At 43.9% G+C, this 20,396-nt stretch overlaps 1 protein-coding gene across 7 annotated transcripts in view; it reads right to left on the reverse strand.

Moving 5' to 3' along the window:
* Window positions 1-20,396, reverse strand: part of Plagl1 (PLAG1 like zinc finger 1) — a 44,409-nt gene that overhangs the window by 9,532 nt on the left and 14,481 nt on the right. For 3 of the 7 annotated variants that reach the window (XM_036169049.1, XM_036169047.1, XM_036169043.1), the window contains exons 2-3: window positions 18,967-19,007; window positions 6,767-6,839 (exon numbers count right to left, since the gene is read on the reverse strand). The gene's annotated coding sequence lies outside the window, so the exon portion shown is untranslated. Of the gene's footprint in view, window positions 1-4,943; window positions 5,031-6,766; window positions 6,856-10,913; window positions 10,946-18,966; window positions 19,008-20,396 lie in introns of those variants that run through there. The other 4 variants (XM_036169045.1, XM_036169044.1, XM_036169046.1 and 1 more) reach the window with 4 other exon arrangements.

The following is a 20,396-nucleotide window of genomic DNA, read 5'->3' on the forward strand; positions in this document are numbered from 1 at the left end:
CTGTATTTTGACATACAGATTCCCCCTTTGAATCTTAAGCATAGTACTATTTCAACACCTGTCACCCTGGAAAGATAGTAAGTCTTACCCCCCAAACATCTCAGGACTTAATTTCAAGTCCCCCTGATTCTAAAAATACTGAGTGAGTGATACAGATCTGCCTGTGTGCCAAAGAAGGCTTGGCCATCTGCTTCATTCTGCTCATGCCGAATATTTGAGGGATGAGAGAGGAGCAGACTGGAATAAGAACATATATATATATGGTAACAGTCAGGAAGACTGTGGTCCCTGGGGGTGAGGGGAATACAACAGTGAAGCAGAGGTCAGAATGCAGATGGAGACCCAGGACTTCCCCAGTGCTGTGAAACACAATCATCTAATGGGGAACAACTGCTTCACAGCATTCTCAAAATAAACCAGGACTTCTGGCTCCTGTGTCCATTGTCCCCAGGAATACAAAGTGAGGCCCATAGCTGAGAGGAAACGGGATTTCCATTTTGGTCTTCCATGGTATATACTCTAGGTTGGTCGGTTGTTTTCATTTGGTCTGGTTTTGAGCAGTACTACTTGGAGTTTATAAAGTTCTGATCCAAAATTTCTCTCTCACATTCCCCAAGACTTGGGACCGTTACTACGTGTTGAAGATCAGTTTTAAAAGGGTCTTTAACAAGGTTGAGTTCTTGTGTGTTTGCTTACTTCCTCTCGTAGTCACAAACTATGAAGGAGCCATTTATCAAACAGAAAGGGTAAAAAAATATTTTTCGTATCTGGCTTCAGGGTACTTTTCTCAACTCTTTGAAGGACTGGATATCAAGCCTCTACTGGCAAATTAAAAATACATCCAGATGCATTAGCAGGAGACAGAGGAATCCCTGAAACATCCTATCTATTACTGCCTATCTTGTATCCTGTGCACTCCTTACATCTGTGGGGTATACAGCATGAGCAAGGGCAGTGTCAGAAGAGGTCCCTCATGGCACATGCCTTGAAGTGTACACACGTAAGGCTCCTATGAAGCTTCTGGGGTAGTTGTTGCTACCTTACCAGCCTTGAGACACAAGGCCCATGGCAAGGCAGCAGGCCTGTGAGTTCTTTGGAACTCCATGCAAAATTAGCATGCGTACTGGAATTCTTATGGAGAAGGGAGCCATAATTTTCTTTACATTTTTAAGGGGTTCTATACTCAAACAGCTTTAAAGGGCATTCCCTGTGGTGAAAAATGAGAGAAAATCCTTCTGGATGCTGTCAACATTTCACTCAAATGTTTACGACCAACCAACACTTCCTAATTCATGTGCTACATATCCTGTGCCTATGCTCATCAGACTAAAATGGAAAGGTCTATAATAATGTTTTAAGCAGAATCTACACAAATTGATTTGAAGGATGTGTACAGGTGATAATTTAATAGGCCCTGTCCTGTAAGGCAGGCTGCTCATCTATCACAGGGGTTCACTTGTTGGCATATTTAAGTCGTCTGTGAAATATATAAAACTCCATAGTAAGATATTATCACTAAAATCCCCTGACATTTGAGTTGACACATCACTTAGAAGATACTTGCCTGCAATGAACTCATAAATTGGCTCCACAAGGCCTGTCACCCTGCCATGTCTGCAGACCTCTCTCCCATGGCTGCTCACAGGCGATCAAGGCCAAGATCAGTCCACTAAGCTATTTCCTTAACGTGCTACATTCTCTTATAGCAAATGTGTTTCCCGTCCTGGAATGCCAACAACAATAGCCCATCTGACAGGCAAACTCCTATTTCCCTGTCTCTCCCAGATGAAGGAATGAAGTCCTATTCCACACTGCAGGGGTGGGGTGGGGGGGGGGGGTGAGGGGGTTCACTTAGCAGGTTAGCAGACATCTCCACCCACCTCTGTCTGGAACTCATACACATGGGTGGGAACCCCCCAACTGCACTGCCCTGCTACCACCCCTGAGGAAGGCTCTCCACAGCCAGCTGAACAATTTGGTTTGCGGCCTATGGCTTCCTTTCAACTGTCATTAGTTGTTAAGCCAATGGCGAAAGCTCTTATTTTCTTAGAAATAAAGCCCATAATAAGAAAGCCAAAGTGAAGTTTTTCCATCTAATATCCAACTTTAAATGGACGAAGCACTCAGTTGCTTAAACCACAGCTTCAGATATAGAATGCATTACGCAACCTAGACATCTTAAAAAGGAATGAATGATTTCTGTTCCAATAGTGTGAACACGATGGAGTTCAAGATGTGGACTGACCTCAAGAAAGTTACTCTGGCCACTCTTGAAATTCCACCAAAGAGAAGAGCAAATGAGTCTTCAAGGGTCCCCCTGTGTTGCCGGACAATGAGGCCCATGTTGATGCCCCTCCTTAAGTATACAAGGCTTTCATCAGGTTTTTGTTTTTTTAAATGACCCTCGACTCATAATAAAGGTCTAAGGGAAAGTAGCTGGAGGGGTCAGAGACGTCAAGACCATTTAGGTTTCTGCTCTGTCTCTACAGAGAGAATGCTGGCTGACTTGTATGAGGAGAGAAGAGGTTTCTGGTGCTAGTCTGTGATCAGAGGACTTAGCTTAGTACCTGGACCAGTGGAGAAAACACAAGATGGTGGTGGATGTTTCTTTTCCCTAGGGAGGGTTGATGAAGCATGCTAGCCTTGGGGTATAGAGAAGTTTGTTTTCTTTGCTGCAGGCGGCAGTGAGACTGAACTATTCTATTCAGGGCTGTGGAAGGAGGAGGGAAGCAGGCGCATGAGGACGTGATGTTCCTAGAGCCCCAAAGACAGGAGCCTCTGCCCATCATAAATTCCCCAGCTTCCTCCGGGGTGAGGCAATGAGGGGCTGGGCTATGGTGAAGGAGAACTAAGTCTCACTTACAAAAACCTAGTCAGCGGCCTCTAAGGAACTTGTATACGTACAACTAAGGAAGTATAAAGGAGACCCAAACGGCTCACAAACTACCACCTTCAGTTGCTTGCCCCACTGGCAAAGAACAGGGTTTGGTTTTCTGTTTTTTTTTTTTTTTTTTTTTTTACAGATGTGATTTCTTTGTTACCGGTTGTTCCGTGCTCATACACTCATCCTGGATTTGCATTTGTACCCGTGCGCGCGTGTGTGTGCATGTTGTCTGCAGGTTAAGAAACCAGAAAGAGGCTCACGAAAGGGAAAGAAGAGATGGGGGGGGGCGCGGCAGCAAAAAGGAGAATATAATGGAATACCTGTGACATGGGAGGCAGAAGGAGGGCTACTGGATGGGGGCGGGCAGCGGGAGGGAGAAGAGAATGGGGGAGGGGTGGAGAAGGCACACTAGGAAGAACAAAAGTATACATAAAAGCGGTACAATGACCATTCTATATGCTACTTTTAAAACCTAGTAAAGTTTTTATTTGGTGGGTGGAAGACACTATCGGCCCACGCCAATCACCTACTCTATACACAGGAAATGAGAAAGGAAGAAGAGCAAACAATAGGGACAGAGGACCAGCTAAAGCATCTCGACTGGAATGGAAAGTATATGAACCTCAAAGTGCCCCCAAAGGAAGCAGCCATACAACCACAGCTGCTTCTGGTGGGCCGAGTGTAGGACTTATCACCATGTAGGAGCACCCTCCATTTACACGTCTGTAGCTTCCCCCGCCCTCACCCCCAACACCATCACCAGCCCCCTTCTCTTCCCACAGAGTGGACATGGGCTAGGGTGGCTCCATCCCCACAGTGTCATTCATGGCCTTCTGACGGATGAAAGATGGAAGAAAGCAAGAGAGGAGCTACCTTTGAAGACCCTCCACCCACCTCGTCACACACTGAATTCTTAAATGGGAGATTCAGGAAGAAGAGGGTGAATGTCTCAAATGAGCCCAATAGACAGGTGTGTCCAAGAAGACAAGTGTGGAGTCCCAGATTCACTCTGAAGCGGGGAAGGGTCATCTTTGTTTCAAGACTATTTGTTGATGGAGACTAGGTAGCCTGGTGTGAGATAAGGGGTTACAGAGCAAGCCCGCCAATCCAGACAAAAGCCTTTGGTATTAGACGCAAAGTTACGGATGGAGACTGTTCCTTTGTGACAGCTGAGAACAAATGCCTCCCCTCCCTGCGCCCTCCCTACAAATCCCTTCCGACGGGCCTTTGGACCCTTGCGCTTCTATTGCTAATATTGAGAAAAACAAAAGCAATCTGGGGTACACTGACAAGGGGAAGCCAGATCCATGAGTTAAGAGGATCTGGAAGAAACTTATAATCCACACTGTCCATAGGCGATACTCAAGAGTTGAGTGGGTCAATGTAACCTTAGACAGGGATCTCTCCAGATAAACAGGAAGGGACCAAGAGTGTGGACACCCACGTGCCTGTAGGCTAGTCTGGATGATCAGAAGGTACAATTTTTGCTGCTTTTGCCGAATATCTGCATAGCCGAAGTTCTGATAGCCTCTGAGTAGGCTGTTTATATCATATACCAGGAGGACAAAAGGGAAGGGCCGTGTGCTGTAGATGGAAGAGAAACAGAATAGCCGAGGGATAGATAGGGAATGGTGGCGGGGAGCCCAGGGTTCAGCCTGCCTCGGGGCATGAGGTGAGGTAAAGTGCAGCAGAAGAGTCTAGACTGGAGGCCCTTCAGGCATAGGGAAGAAGACTTCTCTCTCAGGGAGCTGGGAGTCTGTGGAGGTCAGGACCCTGCAGCAGCAGACCGCTTAACAGAGAGGTCATCAGTCATTGCTCTCTCTTGTATGACTATCAGAAAGGAACAGGAAATCCGAGGCCCTGCTCAGAAGCCCCTGATGAATCTTTTTCCACACAAGATTGAGTCCAGGACCAAATCACCCCAGACACACATTTGACAGGCCCTTCTCAAATGACAACGTCCGCTCTTATTTCTAAAAAGCTCTCTATCTGTGGACGGCTTAGACTATCACACAGAACTTCGAATCCGCGATATGAAAAAAAGTGAATGTTCTTTTACCTGTCAAGCAAACTGTTCATCTAGAAATAAGTCGGAAATGTAGAAGTATTTAATCATTGGACCTTCACAGTTCTCCCTCTCCTTCTTCTTTTATTAAGCTGGTAAACATTTTATTGGGTTTCTGCTTTGAAAGAAAGTGACGGTAAAGAAAAGAAGGCAACATTTCTAAGCTTCTGCATGGCCTTCTCTAAAAAGGGGGAAAAGCTTAAAAGGAAAGAAACACTAGCGAGGGGTTCCCGTCTTTTTTTTAACCTTACATCTCTTCCCCCCCCCCCCCCCCCCCCCCCCCCCCCGTCTGTAGCATTAGGTCCTTTGTTTCTGTAACAGACCATTACAATCATAGCCAGTTCAATGGGGGAAGAATGTGAACTCTCTTAAGTAGCTGTCGGAGAAATCCACATGTGTGGTCCCTCCCCCTGCACAGCCGGCCCCATCTGCCTTTCTGAGCGCCAAGCCTCCAACAGGGCAGGCACCTTGCTTACAATAAGCCCAACTTCCCACTGAGGCATACAGGCTGCCCCTTCCCAGGAACCCACAGCCTCCCCCTAAGCCTCTCTGCCTTCCCCACTTCGCACACATCCTGCTTGGGCCTATCCCCTTTTCGGCCCCTTAAGAGAGCTGTCTACTTTCCTTTCTTCAGCCTGCGCCTCTCGCCTGAATCCTGGGCAGACACATTCCAGATCTCCCTGGCTATCACATGCTCTGTCCTCTAAAGTCATGTACACTATAAACAGAAGACACCAGTCAAGATTCCTCTCCTCTAGCCTCCCCAAACTAATTACAACTCCCCGGGCCTTTGCCAGTTCTTGGCAGATAGTGCTGACCCTCTTGGTATGAATTTCAAGTTCTTGGTTAATGAATCAAAATAGTATTTAGTAACAGTTGCCTTTCCAAAGGAAACAAAGTATTTAAAACAATACTATAGCGTGTCAGTTGAGCTCATGAAGCCGCCTCACAGTATTCAGTTTAATTTCTACACAAAGCCCCACCATACAGCTAGAGAGGCATTGGTGTTTGTATTTGACACTTAATGAACTGAATTTCCCTGTCCTTACTAATGAGATACTAGACTAAGAAAGTGCCCAGTACATGGTGAGCTCCTGGGGAAGGATTAACCTTCTGCAATGGTACTGATGAGGACAGTGTGGAGCAGAGGCTACCCAAGTTGTCTTGAGCTAAGTGATGTGCTCTTTTATTCCCCATGCAAGCTGTCTGGGTAAGCAGAGAGCCCTTCAGCTTTTTACCATTTTTCCAGATCAATCCCTCCAATGGGTAGTGGGCTCCCTGGCTGAATACAGTCAGCCTTCTTGGGTTTATGATTCATTCTCTTCCATGAGGGAAGAGCAACTTGACGACATCTTTAGTACACAGGCCTGTCATCAGCCTATGGGTTTTTAAACTGTCTGGATTATCAGCAGAAAATGTCACGGACCTGCTAGGTAGAGCTGGGGCTGCAGACAGGGTAAGGGAGCCACAGAGGATGTGAAAAGTTGCTAATGGCATCACCAGAGACCCTAAGATGTAGACTAGACTGATGCTTTGACAAAAAAACTCCTAAAACGTTGTGCAGCTTATGAGGTATCTTGCACCTCAATCTGCATCCCTGAGTTTACCATGTGCTTCCAAGCAACGTTGTGTTTTGAGATTGTGTCCCTGGCTGGCTTGGAACTCCCACTATAAACCAGGAAGGCTCCAAACTCATAGAAATCCACTTGTCTCTGCCTCCCATGTGTTGGGATTAAAGGCACGTACACCACCATATCCAGCTCCAAGCAATTCTTATTGAACATGTCCAGAGAGAAATAATTTTTAAATTTTCATACCTTTTGCGTGACCAGGAATGTCAGCTGTTGGGCAGGTATGGAGTCCTCTAGAAGTCTGTCTGAAGACTCGAACCTGTAAGGAGAGACACCTAGGACATCGTCAGGGAATGGAGCTAGAAGAACATTCCCCCATGATTCTACCACCTCAAACTTTCTTTGAGAGCACATGTCCCCCTGATGTGGTATCAAGGCAGTTTCCTACACTGTCTCAAGCATCTCAACTGATGGTCTTAATTTGAAGTATATCCTTTGTCCTACATGCAACTACATTAGAACTCTGAAGTTTTCCCCTGCTTTCTGCAAGCAGGAAAAAAAAAAAAAAAAAAAAAAAAAAAACCATGAAATTGCTTACATAAAATATTCAAAACAGCACTCAGAGGAAATGGTGTTTCTTTTAAAACAACAATATTAAAATGCCGTAAAACAGGTATGCAAATCTATGCAGTAACAGAACCTGAAACAAATTATGAATCAAAACAAAGCAGTGAGTGGGCGGCATGCATTTGCAACAGGAGTTTTATGTAAGCATATAGATTTATCAAATTTGCAGTGCAGAAAGGCTGACATCCCTAAATTGACTATGCAGTTAAGTGGGTACTAAACCTGACTACACATTAGAATTAGCAAGGAAATCTTTTTTTTTTTTTAATAAAAACTAAAAAATAACAAATTCCAAGGCCACCTCACAAATCAGCAGACTGAAACAGCATGACCAGGGCTCTGGGAATTGATATCATTCCCTAGTCTTCAGTAACCTGGTCCTCACACCAACCTTGTACCACTGAACAGACACACATTTAGAAATCCACATCCCTGTTCATCAATCCACTCCATGACTTGGCCTTTTCCAGCTCAGACTATTCTGCCAAATTGATTTTCGTGGGGTAGGGAGGATGCCTCAAGATTTTCTTAACCAATATGAAAACGATTGATTGTGAAAACTAATTCTCCCATCTAAGTGTTTATTCAGTTGACCGCCTGTTCTCTTAATTTGATCAAAAAGGCTACGTCTGTTTGTTTTGTATATAAACATCCTTTTAAATTAAAAAGTGGAAAAACTGTAGCTTTCTTTAGACAAGTTTAAAAAAATAATAATCAAATACAGTTCAGGAAAAAAACTGGAGGTGACCATGAATTTGTCTGAATCTGTTTGTTTTCCATCTGGTCCTCAGTCTGCACATGTAAACAGACCATGTACATGGTTCACCTCATCTCACAATGCTCCACACTGACCATGGTCATTTAATTGGGTGGTCCCCGGAGGCCTGTGTTAACGTTTTGGGTTTTTTTTCCCCCAAGAGATTTAAAACACATGAAAGCAAAAGAATAAAATTAGTCTGGATGATTCTTCATTGAGTCTGCCCATCTCCCCAGTGGACAATACCAATTTATGTATTCAGAGAGGAGGAGACTCGCGTCTGCTGCCCAGGAAGGAGCTTACAGAACGCGAGGTACACAAGCCAGGCAGTAGAGTAGCTTGGCTTTATTGTCAAAATATTCAAATCATCATGAAGAGAAAGCCATGCCTTTCTGCATTCAACAATACTTGGCCTCAGGGGAGCCACAGAGGAGCTTATTCTTCAGCTGCACAGTATGAGCAGCAATGAAAGGGGAGCCCTGGAAGGGAGGGGATCAAGCCCTTCAGACTTTCCCACCTGCCCACCCAACACTGCCTCACACATACAGACTGAACAATGCAGGGGGAGAACCTGGAACAGGCTGGACAGGGTCCAGGGGACCATCTTGTGCATCATGCGACAATGTAACATGGCAGAGAGGAGACCATCAAGACAAAAATTTAAAAAAACAAAACCAAAAAACACCCATCTCAGACAGAATGCCACTTTGCAGGCCTTATATTGCAAAAGCTGAGAAAAATCCTTTTCAAATGTCAATTTAAAAAAAAAAATGCATGAGGTGAAAATGACCCTAAGAAATTAAACAGTGTTAAGGTGGTGTCCCAGAATTCCAGAAGAGCAAGGAAAAAAAATCACATTTTTCTAAGAAGGGAATTTGGCATGTGGTTAATAGAATTACATTCATTATTTTAAATGGATTTTTAATGCCATTCATGGACAACAAAAATGGATGTTTCACCAATCTAGAGAGTATGGTTTCTAGCATGTATTTCTGCCTTCACAGTATGTTTACATTTTAGAATGTACCTTTTTGCCAATTAAGGAACTGGGTTCTCTACTGGCTGAGCTCAAATTGAACGAAGGGATTCCTTCCAGTTTTGGCTCGTTCATGTTGAGCTACTCCTGGCTTGAGGTAAGCAAATGCTTGAAACTTACTTTTGTTGTTTTTATTTTTTCTGAGGATCTGAGTAAGAAGGAACTGGGCAGTGCCAGACACTGGAAAGCCTGCTCTAGTTTTCAGTAAAACTTCTCTGTCACGTACACGTGTGCAGGGTTTGCTTGGGAAAGCCTCACAGCTATGTCTTTATTTTTTAAAAAAACTATGATCTCACATGCAATGGGGTCTACCAATTGGGAATCTTATAGACAAATAAGTCTTATCACAGAGATTCGATCTTGGAAGAGACCCTAGGGGAGACCACATAGTCTCTTCCAAAGGATTTTTTTTTTTTTTAAGATGCTACAGAGGGGGCAGGCTGACCAAGGGTCACATGAAATTTTAATAGATCCAGGGACCTCATTATCTGGCCTCTGCTCTCTGATTTTAGAATCATCTCTATATTCCCCATTCATAAAACTCAAGGTTTCAAATACTTCCTAAGTTCGGGAGGCCTCCCTAATCGCTGTCCTGAACTCTCTTACAAATCCCAGATGAAAGCTTCTTGCTTCCCACTGTGCCCCTCATGGATCACAAACCTTCTAAAGCAGAGACTTCCCTCCCAACCTTCTTGTGGCTCCTGTCCACTGTCTACCAAGTTAGCTAGGGACACCACTGTACAGTCACAACAGCAAGCTCTTGGATGCTCGCTCTCCAGGGGATAGCCATGTGTTAAGTGCTTAGCCCCCTGAAAACTCACAAGAGTGAGCAGTATTCCTGTTTCATTTCTGGACAAATGAAGACCTGCATATATGCTAACTCGCCTGGCCCTGTAACCAGCAACAGCTGAACTGGGTGTGTGATCTGAAAGGCAGTCCCTAGGCCTAACCTCTAGGCCTCTACACAATCAGAAATTCTGCACTCACCTTAGTTTTTTTTTCCCCCCACATAATCATGCTGCATAGATCATGTGTGCTTATTACTGTTTCTCAAATCTGTTTTCTTCTTACACAATCCCCTACCGTCCAAGCGCCTTTCCTGTGGCCATTAAATCAGCATGGTGGGAAACTTGGCAATTTTATTTTGTTTTGCCAACAGGGGTCCTCTCTAGCTCATTTTAAACAGGTGGAAGCTTTCCAATATTTCATATTTTCTCCCAGATGAAAACAGGCAAGACCTAAATTCCATTTGTAAACATTTAAACCTGTAACAGAAATTCGGCAGGACTTACAGTAACTCAGGAAGGGAGGACGGATGGGTGGGGGGGAGGGGAGACTCTTTCCACCTTCCCCATGTCACTCTAGACCCAGTTTAGAAATGAAAAGGCAATCTGTCTGTGCAGCAAGGGGGCTGGGGGCTGGGTCCCTAACCAGACAGCTGCATGGGAGCATCGGTGTGAGGGAGGGAAGCTGACCTCCCCTAGGGCCCCAACTTCCACTCCCAGCCCTGTGGCCGACAGCTGCAAGGCTTCAAGTCAGCAGTGCAGTGATATATGGAAGGGTAGAGGGTCAATTCCTCACCTTCCAGGCGCCATGAAAATCTCTCTCTCGGTTCAAGAAAACACTCTGCTAGTGTAAGCAAGGAAACTAAAACTGGTCTAGATAGCATTCCTTAGGTTGCCATTCTGGGGGCTGGAGTAGTCTCAGTGATGGTGACTGACCGTGTTCAGTGAGACTCAGATTTATGGGTGCCATCTCAGTAAGGAGCCAAAACTCTCCCTTAGAATTATGCCTCTCCTTTCGGCTAGGCCTGAAACCAATCTGTCAAAAACAAACAACAAAGGCCACCTGGGGTTTGCAGAGAGAAGCGTGGGCGGTGAAGGTAGGGTGGCCTAAGGCAGGCCAGTGTTTTAGCACCCTGAAGCAAACAGAGCAGGAAGACCAGAGATGAGCTAATGTTAGAGTATACTCACAGGATTAACTCCTCTGATTCCTATGCAAATACCTAGAAAGGGAAAGGCATATGGTGTTATTCTAAGGCCTTTATCTTAAGCTCTGAATTGCTAAAAGCAAGCAAACAAAAACCAGAGGGAAATCTACTTGGAAGAGGCAAGAGAGGTAGGCCAGAGCAATTGCAGGCTGAGGTCCAGGAAACCCTATTTCCTAACCTAGATAGGCTTCCTAGTCAACAAGCTGGGACAGGGAGTGGTCAGCTGATTTCCCTAAGATGAAAATGATGGGAGCTAGAACCAAGGTGCTTTGGGAGAGAGGAGATTCTATCCCTACTACAAAGAGAAAAAAAAAAAAAAAGTACTTGAAACCAGGTAAATTGATTCAAAGATATTTGAGGCACTAACAACCTGTCTGAGTTTGGGGAAAGGGGACAGTGTGTTCAGGGTTTGAAGTCAGTCAGATCTTCCAAGCAAATTCCAGTTCAATCTGGGGCTGGATGTCTGAGACCTATAGAAGAGGTTTACAAAGGCCTTGATAAAAACTGAAGAGGGTTTGGGATAAGCCGAGACGCATTGGCCACAATGGAATGTTTGGAATGGCAGAACCCTCAACATGTTCTATATCTAAAGAGTATGTGGAGAGTGTGTGGTACATGTGGGAAGATGACCCGGCACAGAGAAATGTCCCTGGGGAACAGTGAGTGACACTGTGGAGTCTGCTAAGATAGTCCACTCGGACTAGAACCCAAAGCCCCAGCTCTCTGTTTGTGTTCTGAGAGGAATGGGCCTGTGCTAAACTGTACTCAAGAAGAGACGGCAGAATAAGGGAATGTGGAAGCTAAGATACTGGACAAGTGGGGTAAGTGGGAGCACTCTGGTCATAGAGTCTAGTCTCTATGGTCACTTCCTTCCCCCATTCCCTGGGACCCAGAAGGAAGGTAATAAAGAACCAGTTAGTGGCACACCCCACCCCCAGTAACAAGGGCAGCCACCTAAGGATACTACTCTCCCATCTGTGGTACCTAAAACCCTAGAGGGGAACAAATGGGAAGAATACTAAAGAAAAGACCAGTCCACTGTACTGGTCCAGACAGAACTTTCCTGTGGCTTCTTTGAAACATCCCACCAGCCTGGTGAGCAAGAAGCCCGAAGTCAGGGCCACCAAAGGGCGATTTCCACATGTTGGAGACTGAGGTCCGCACTGGTCCCTGCGTTTTTGGACTAGCTCCCCTTCATTCTAAATCACAAGAGCCACACCAGGGCGGGTCTTACTAACTCGCCAGTACGTTCCTGTCACCCGCCTGTTTGGAATTCCTCAGTGGTCCCGTTAGTTTCTGTCACTTGCCAAGAGACCTGCCAAAACGAACCACTCAAGTTTTTAATTAGGGAAGCAGTGTGCTCAGGCTTGTGTTCCAGAAAGAGACCGCCGCACACTGTAGGCAGAGATTATGCCTTTGGATTCATCACCGCTACACGTCAGAACAGGTAAACAGTAATTCCCATGGGGGAGGGCAGGCGGAATATCACTACCACCAACAAAACACCGCCCACAAAAAAAAAAAACAACTTAAGGCGGCCATTCTGCAGTTTTCATGTAACACCATTTACAGCGTTTCCGCTCTCCTGTGAATCATAACCAGCAGCTCTCCTACACACTGTGAACTGAAGAGATGGGCCAATCGAGCAGCGTTTAGCGAAAACCACCGAAAATGGCTGTGATCTTAATGTGGCTCCAATTTACACGGCGATTGTGTGCGCGCTTTATGAATCACTTTTAATTCCCGCTGCTGAGATAAAAAGCAAGGATTTTACCTGGGTAAATGCTACATAATGGGTCAATTATGCTATTCTCTCAATAAAGTACATTTGTTATGGTATAAACACACATCATTTCCAGTATTGTTTTAAATACCAGTAGGGAAGTGTGCTACAATTGGCTAATTTTAATAATATTCAACACTCTCCTCTGAGGATGCTAACTGCTTTCCCTTTTGTTTTAATTGCTAATGGAGACGGGAAGTAGTTTTAAAGATTTACTTATTTGTAATGTGTATGAATGTTCGCCCAAAATGTATGTGAGTGCATCATATGAAACCTACTACCCACAGAGGGCAGAAGACAGTGCTGGATCCCCTGGGAGAGCTGCCATGAGTGCTGGGAACTGAACCCTGGTCCTCTACAAGAGCAGGAAGCACGCGTAACTACTGAGCCATCTTTCTAGCCCCAGAAAGTAATTTTAATGATCTTCTTTAGGTAGGAATTTTTCATATCTAAAATTGGCACAATAATTTATTTTATTGTATTTTATCCCACTGTGGGACACAACATATCCAACTTAATATAAGGTTATGCTCCTAAGATTAAAGAAGCAAACAAATGGCAATGTTCTTTTGTAGAACCCAAGTCAGACAGTGGAGTGTAGCAGATACAGCAGCAGTCTTAGAGTTGGATCATTCTAGGTCTGAATGGTGACTCTATAATTTGGAAGGTGTGTGACCTTAGCCATAGTGTATAACTCTAAACTCAATGAATCTTCCCATAAAGTGGGGGATATCTGCTGTAGCAGAGATATTATTAGAATATACATTACATACATCTAGGGGCACAGTGGTGGGTACAGAGTCCAGGTACTAAAAAGTACCAAGAATGATCTTGTACAGAGGGTAATCTCATGACAAAGAGGTGCTAATAACTTATTCGGGCACAATATGCACAATGAAAAGAATGAAATTGATTCCCTGCGATCGCTTTCCCACAGTGTGGATCATTATTCCATCTCTTAACATAAGCTTTTAAAATAAACGACTACTGTGGCCTGTTTCTGTACGTCATGTATGAAGAGATCCCCCAGTTCTTAAGCAGTGTAACAGCACTTGCTGTGTTTTTAACTTGGTATCACATTTAATGACTGAAACCAATTACAAATAGGCCTGGAGTGAATTGGTCTCACAAGTATTACCGAGTCCCTCACAAGACATACATACTGAAGCAGTTCACTGGGCACTTTGGATTTGGCTAACTTTTCTCTCCTGAATGTGGTGGTGGGTGAAGTATGTCAGCTGCAAATAGGGTGGGTTGGAAAACAGGAATTTAAATGGACACACCTATCACTTTTCTCCATGAAAATGGGTTGGACAGAGAACTAATCCATAACCTTTGTTGTTTTGTTTTGTTTTGTTTTGTTTTTTGGAGACAGGGTTTTCCTGTGTAGCCATGGCTGTCCTGCAACTTGCTCTGTAGCCCAGGCTGGCCTCGAACTCAGAGATCCGACTGCCTCTGCCTCCCGAGTACTGGCTTAAAGGCGTGCAGAACATGAGAACTAATACATATTGAGGGGAACCCCACAAAAATGTTGGGTAGGAAATCTAAGGCTGGATTCAGGGCCATTATCTTGAAATGAGTGCACAAAGCACTCATGGTTGTTTTCTTTTCTAAAAAAAGAGTTTTTCATAAGTTCCCGACCTTTTATTCCCAATTCTAGTTTCCATTCGGGGCCTGGGGCTCCTCAAATCAAAGTCTCTGACAGCCAGTGTTTTCTGGAATGTTATAACAACCCCTTCTACTGTGTGAGAGGTGGAAGGCTTTAGTGTGGGCTTCAGAAAACAAACGCTGACTTAAAGACTGGCCAGGGGAGAGTTGAGTGGGCAGGCACCTGACAGCTTAGTGGAGACATATTTACTTTCCTATGCTGGGGACAGATGAACCCAGAGGACACTGAAGGCAGAGGCCATGCCAGGAGTGACTTAAGCAACCTTAGAGGGAGACATAATTGAAAAGTCAGAAAAGGCACCCAGTGGGGACAGAGATGGTATGCGTGCATCCATGTCTATAAAGAACACATGAGCTCGGGGACATCATGGATGTCTTTGGCACATGTCACCCTGCTATTTTCAAGCCAGTGGTTAGTCCTGAAGTGATCTCTGGTTCAGAGAGGCTGGAAGCAGTGTGGGGAAGAGCACAGTTACAGGATCAAATCCCAGTGCCTCCTAGAGCCACACAAAATTTAGTCAAGTGAAAGTCTGCAGAACTCTTCGAAGCTTTTCATCTTCTTCATGAAAGTGTCCATATATGACACCAAGACGCTCGCAGAAAAGAATAAAAACAGAAACTAGCCCCCCAAAGGACAAAGCCAGATGCTTCCAATGCCTCCTCCTAGAAGGGCTGATGGTACCCCACAAACTCACTAAGGCAAAAACAAAACAAGTAAACAAACCGAAAAAAAAAAAAACCACCAGTGTTTGGTGTGTTTCCTAAAGGGAAGGTTTTTTTGGGTTTTTTTTTTTTTTTTTTTAAGCAACAGTACTGATCAGGTACAATAGACCAATCAGGTTTTCCTAAAATTTAGTATTTGCAGTTGAAGCCTGTGTAAGTAATTACATTCATAGGAATGTACAGGGAGCCATCAATCCCTATTCATTCAGCCACATTTAGTGAGCCAAGAGCTTTGCGGGGCTTGAAGATATAAAAATGAATACAGCACAGCTGCCTTCCTTCCAGCTAAGAGAATGCACCTAAACAAAGAGCTGGGGGGGATGTGGTAAGTGCAATGAGCGAGGTATGCACAAAGGGCTGGGGCCAAAGGAAAAAGCCATAAATTCTTTCTGGGAAATGAAGCAAGTAAGGGAAGACAGCTAAGAAAGGGTGAGATATTTCCTCGTGATAAATTGGAGAATTTTCTTCACTGTGTTCTGAAAAGGAAGGTAGCGATTTTGAGACTTATCAACTATTGTTATTCCACGAGCTGTCTTGCTCCACGCTCGGTCTCATTAACATTTGACACACACTTCCATTTACAACAGTCTAAGACTACAGAAACCTTCTGATGAGTAATCATTATATTCCCACAATAACCACACAACATGGGATGGTCTGAGTCCCTGGCATGAACTTAGAGCTCAAGTTCAAAGATGTTTTGAAACAAACACATGGAAAAACAAACTTTGGAGAAGTCACACGTAATAATATTCATGCTTCTCCTTAACATTAAAAAAAAAGGCATCACCTGATTATATCCCGGTTCACATTTGTCTTTATGTCTGTTTTAAAAAGAGATGGCGGGGGGGGGGGGGGGGGGAGCCCTGGGATGTTGAATGGACTTCTACTTCCCATCATTCATTATGCAGACCATATTCCTACTTATAGCATAGTTGTGACAAAGTCTCCATTGTTCATTGCACACTAGCCCCAAACTTAAGTCATTCTAACATAAGCATGAGAAACTCCCGGCTCCTTTGGGGTGAATTTCCAAATTCCTCTGTGTTAAATTGAGGTCTAATTTTCCCTGTGCCTGGTTTTCACAAGAAGGTCCATTCCACCCCATGTGCCCCCTTTCAGCTGTCAATAAACAGAGGCAGTGAATTCCCTACAGCTTTACAAAGCTAGTTAGACAGAGTCATTCATGCCTTCAGGAAAACAGGGCATTGATTTCAGTGAGTTCCCAGGGAGCAGCTGAAACAAAGAGATCAAAGGCCTACCTCTCTCTCCCTCCAAAGCTTTCATTAGGCCCAGCCCAGACAAACTGCGACAGGTCTCCTTGAGACCAGGAGAGGGCCCGACAGACCACCTCATGGTTCCATTCAAATTCATCCGTTTCCTACATTCCAGTGACAGTCCAGAATGCTAACCATGACAAACTGACACAATCGTCTGGCATAATATACTGCTCACTAGTTCATCCAAGGTCAGAGGGAGAAACCGAGCACTGAGGGAAGTCTTAGGCTTCTAGGGCCTGCTGGGCCTCAATGGCCCTCTGACATTCCATAAATAAGCTTCTCGGTCTCACTCTCCCTTTCTTCCTCCATCCTGTATCTTTAGGAGCGATGATCTCACTTAATGGTCTGAAATTTTTCATGCCACTGAACCCAAACTCTCTGGAAACTTTAATCCCAAAATTGTAAAGTTGTAAAGGTGCCCTGGATGGCCCCATGTGCTGCCCTTATCAATCTATTCCTGTGTTACAGCAAACCTATTATACCCAGCAAGCTCCTGTTTGCTCCAACTGAAAACTGTAATTTCTAATTTCTAAGCTTTCCCAAAAGCACCATCCCCAGGGAAGGCCACGCAGCTCAAAGAGGAGCATGGTTTGTATAAATTCTGTTTGCAAAACAGAAGTGGGACTACAGATGGAACAGTTACTTTTTTCTCTTTGATCCAGGGAATCACCCAAGCTGGCTAACCAGGTCCTAAATAGCGGTCTGTGTGTGAAAGGGTGTTTGTGCATTTGTGGGAGTGAAGAGGGCTAGCCAGGGGCGGGGTGAACCAGAGGGAGTCTAAAAGAAAATGTGTTTTCCCAAGGGGGGTTACCTCTATTGAACAAACATAATTAAAAGCGTTTCTAAATTTGCCCTTGAATTCAGAACTGCTCCTTTGACGAAACCCTCACAGAACCCTGTTAATGAAATGCGTTCATTTTCTTGTGGCTCACTCCATGTCTGTCACTCACCCTGAGTAAACACGAGGAGAGATGGGCTACCTTTCAAAATTCCTAAACTGAAAAGAAAATAAACAATATTGGAATGAAAGATTTGGGAAGCCTACTTCTTGACACAGAACACACCCTTCCCACAGGGCCATTCCATGCGTCAGTGTTGTCCCGGGGCTCACCACAGATTTCCTGAGCCCTCAATTCACCGATTCTTGTCTCTCTCTCCCCACTGAAGAGGCACCACAGAGGATACTGAACAGCCCTCTGTGAAAGGCTTGAGCTTATTTTCAGGGTGGGACAGAAATTAGCCAGGGTAGACTGTCATAGCACATACCTAACATCTCAGCATGACACTCAGACACTGGGGCTGTTGGGCCAGGAGTCCAAGGCCAACCTAGGCTCTATAATGAGACCCTGTCTCAGAAAACTAAAAAGTGGGGAGGAAAGAAAGGTGACTTGTGACAAAGACAAGTGGCTGTTACATCAATAATGTTAAAGCTAAACCTGGCCACTGACTCACTTTAGGTTAAGGGGTTACATTAACACCTCTGTCTTCTTAGCCTTCTGAAATGGAGACAGAAATCTCTTGTCAAGAATCTTTTTACAAGGTACTGTGAAATTAACATGCCACAAGAACTTGCTTCATTATGGGAAGCTGGTCTTATGAACAGCTTCATGTAATTACAGGTCACTCTGACTCAATAGAGGTTCTCTGGAAACTCATTAAGTTCCTCTAAATCAAATTATTTTTCAAAAGTACTCATGAAATGTACTACTTAAAGAAAACCCATGGCAAAGGTCAGACACACTCATCAATTCATCTGCCGATCTTTCAGAGGCATTTGCAAAGAATGGAGATCTTACAACTTGTTCTTCCTCATAACTAGCTGAGACATTATGAATCTGTTTTTCAGAAGGAAGAAAATGGGCTCTAGTGAGGCAGAGAGACTTGCCGAAATTGTAACAGGAACAGACTGGAAGCTTCAAGTGTTTAGTCTCTAGACCTTACACTGCCCCCATTATACCCAGCTACCTTGTACTCTGGATATAATTACCCACAGAAGCCCTCTAGCCATAACTACATTTAACAACCAATCATGTTACCACTCTCAACAACCCTTCCTCACAGCTAACTTTCTGATTTCCATGATCTAACTAATCTTTCTAAACTGTGGATATGGGAGTCACAGTATGATAAAGCTTCCTTCTAAATCCTTATTTCTCACTTAACAATCACCCTTGTGCCACTTTTGATTTTGATTCAGGCGACTTTCATAAGGTAAATGAATTTAAAGATACCAAATTACTGTTGCTGCCCAGGGTGCCTTTATTTTCATTATGACAGCAACATCTTCTGACAGTTCCTAAATCAATATATTGACTCTTGCTCTGAAAAGTCCTGTCTCACCTATCTTGGGGATCCTAGAAACCAGACACACGTGACACAGTCTCCAAAGTTTTTGTCTTACCATGCTTATTCTTTAGGATGTTAATTGACATTATATGGCAAAGGGTACTAGAGTCGTGTAATTTGGGAGGAAATATGTCAAACATGTTCCCCTGTGATTAGAGAAGGCAAAATGCTGGGGAAGAGGATTTTTTTTTTTTTTTTTTGTACGATGGAAGAAAAAAAAAGAAATGTCAACTTACAAAAGCCAATGACACTGGGTACGGAATCAGGCCGGAGCAACCTGGAAGCAAACAAAAAGTATCCATGAGCATCCCACAGCCGTTGAGTGTGCATTGGTTACGGGGGATTTTTGAGACCATTGGAGATTTGAGTTCAGTTGTTTTAAGACGACCTGGACTTGGTTTTCCCTAGCATCACTAGTTCACACAGCTATCTACAATGCTACAACTAAAACTTGGTTAACACAATTCAATCTTTTGAGAGTTCCCCAGTTTGATCAGAGGTGTGCATTTACTTCTGTACAACTCTGCTATAGGCATGGATCACACCACCACCAGTGTCAAGATATCTGTCCACAACCATAAGGGGTTCCCACCATCATCAAGCTGATGTCTGTTTTAATACCAAACATCCATCCTCTCATTAAGAAAAAGATAAAGCCATCATTCACACTTAAGAGACTATTGCCAAGTAGTATATCAAATCATGATTAAAGAATTCTGTTTTTGTGCATTAGAATCAGTTTTAATTCAGAAAACAAATTGTCTTTCTCCCCATTGCCATTGCAGGATAATAAACCACTTATTTCAAAACCCAAACAGTGAAAGTGGATATGGTCTCTAAATTCTCATATTTTCAACATATCTCTAACAAGAAACCTTCAGACATTGACCATCAGACCAGGTAGGTCTTTTACATATTACTTCATTTAATATACATAGCATTATCACCCCTGTGTGACCCAGCAGGAAACTAGGACCCTGAGAGGCTGGATTTTTATGTGGCTTATAGAGCAGTATTTGGGATCAGAGAGTTGGCATCCAGGCTCAACTATCCCTCAAGAGAATCAATATTAATAACATTAAGATATGCTGTGTCGCCGCCACAAAACTCCCAATTATGGCTAGGCTTTACCTTAACACAGAGAAATTGAATAGGAAAAATAAATGCCCCCAAAGAATGACATGAGTGTTTTGTTCTTTTTGTGAGACAGACACATGTTATATAACCAAGACTGGCCTCAATTCTGCTGTTCCAACCTCCCAAGTGTGTGTGCCACATTATCCCAAACAGTAATTTACAAAATGAAAATGGCTCTTTCTTCAAACACCAAAATGATAGAAAATGGTCACAACAAAACAAAACCCAAAAGAATAGAGCACACAGGAAGACCCCTATTAGAACAACAAACTGTTCAGCAGCCCTTGAATTGCTATCCTGGTGATGTCAGGCAGTCACAGACACGTAGCCAGGCTGACCTTTGAAAAAGCTCATTCAACTAGCAAAGGTGATGATGAGAAGTGAAATTTTCAGTCACGGAGAAAAAGCTTCAAAATTAGGCTCTTCAGCCAATAGCTACATCTAAAAGCCTAAAGGTAACATCCAGATAATGATAATAATTCAGCAGAATACTGATCAGGACGGAATTTCTGTAGGTTTATTAGCTTAA

The sequence above is a fragment of the Onychomys torridus genome, chromosome 19, assembly GCF_903995425.1.
Source record: "Onychomys torridus chromosome 19, mOncTor1.1, whole genome shotgun sequence".
Taxonomy (NCBI): Eukaryota; Metazoa; Chordata; class Mammalia; order Rodentia; family Cricetidae; genus Onychomys; species Onychomys torridus.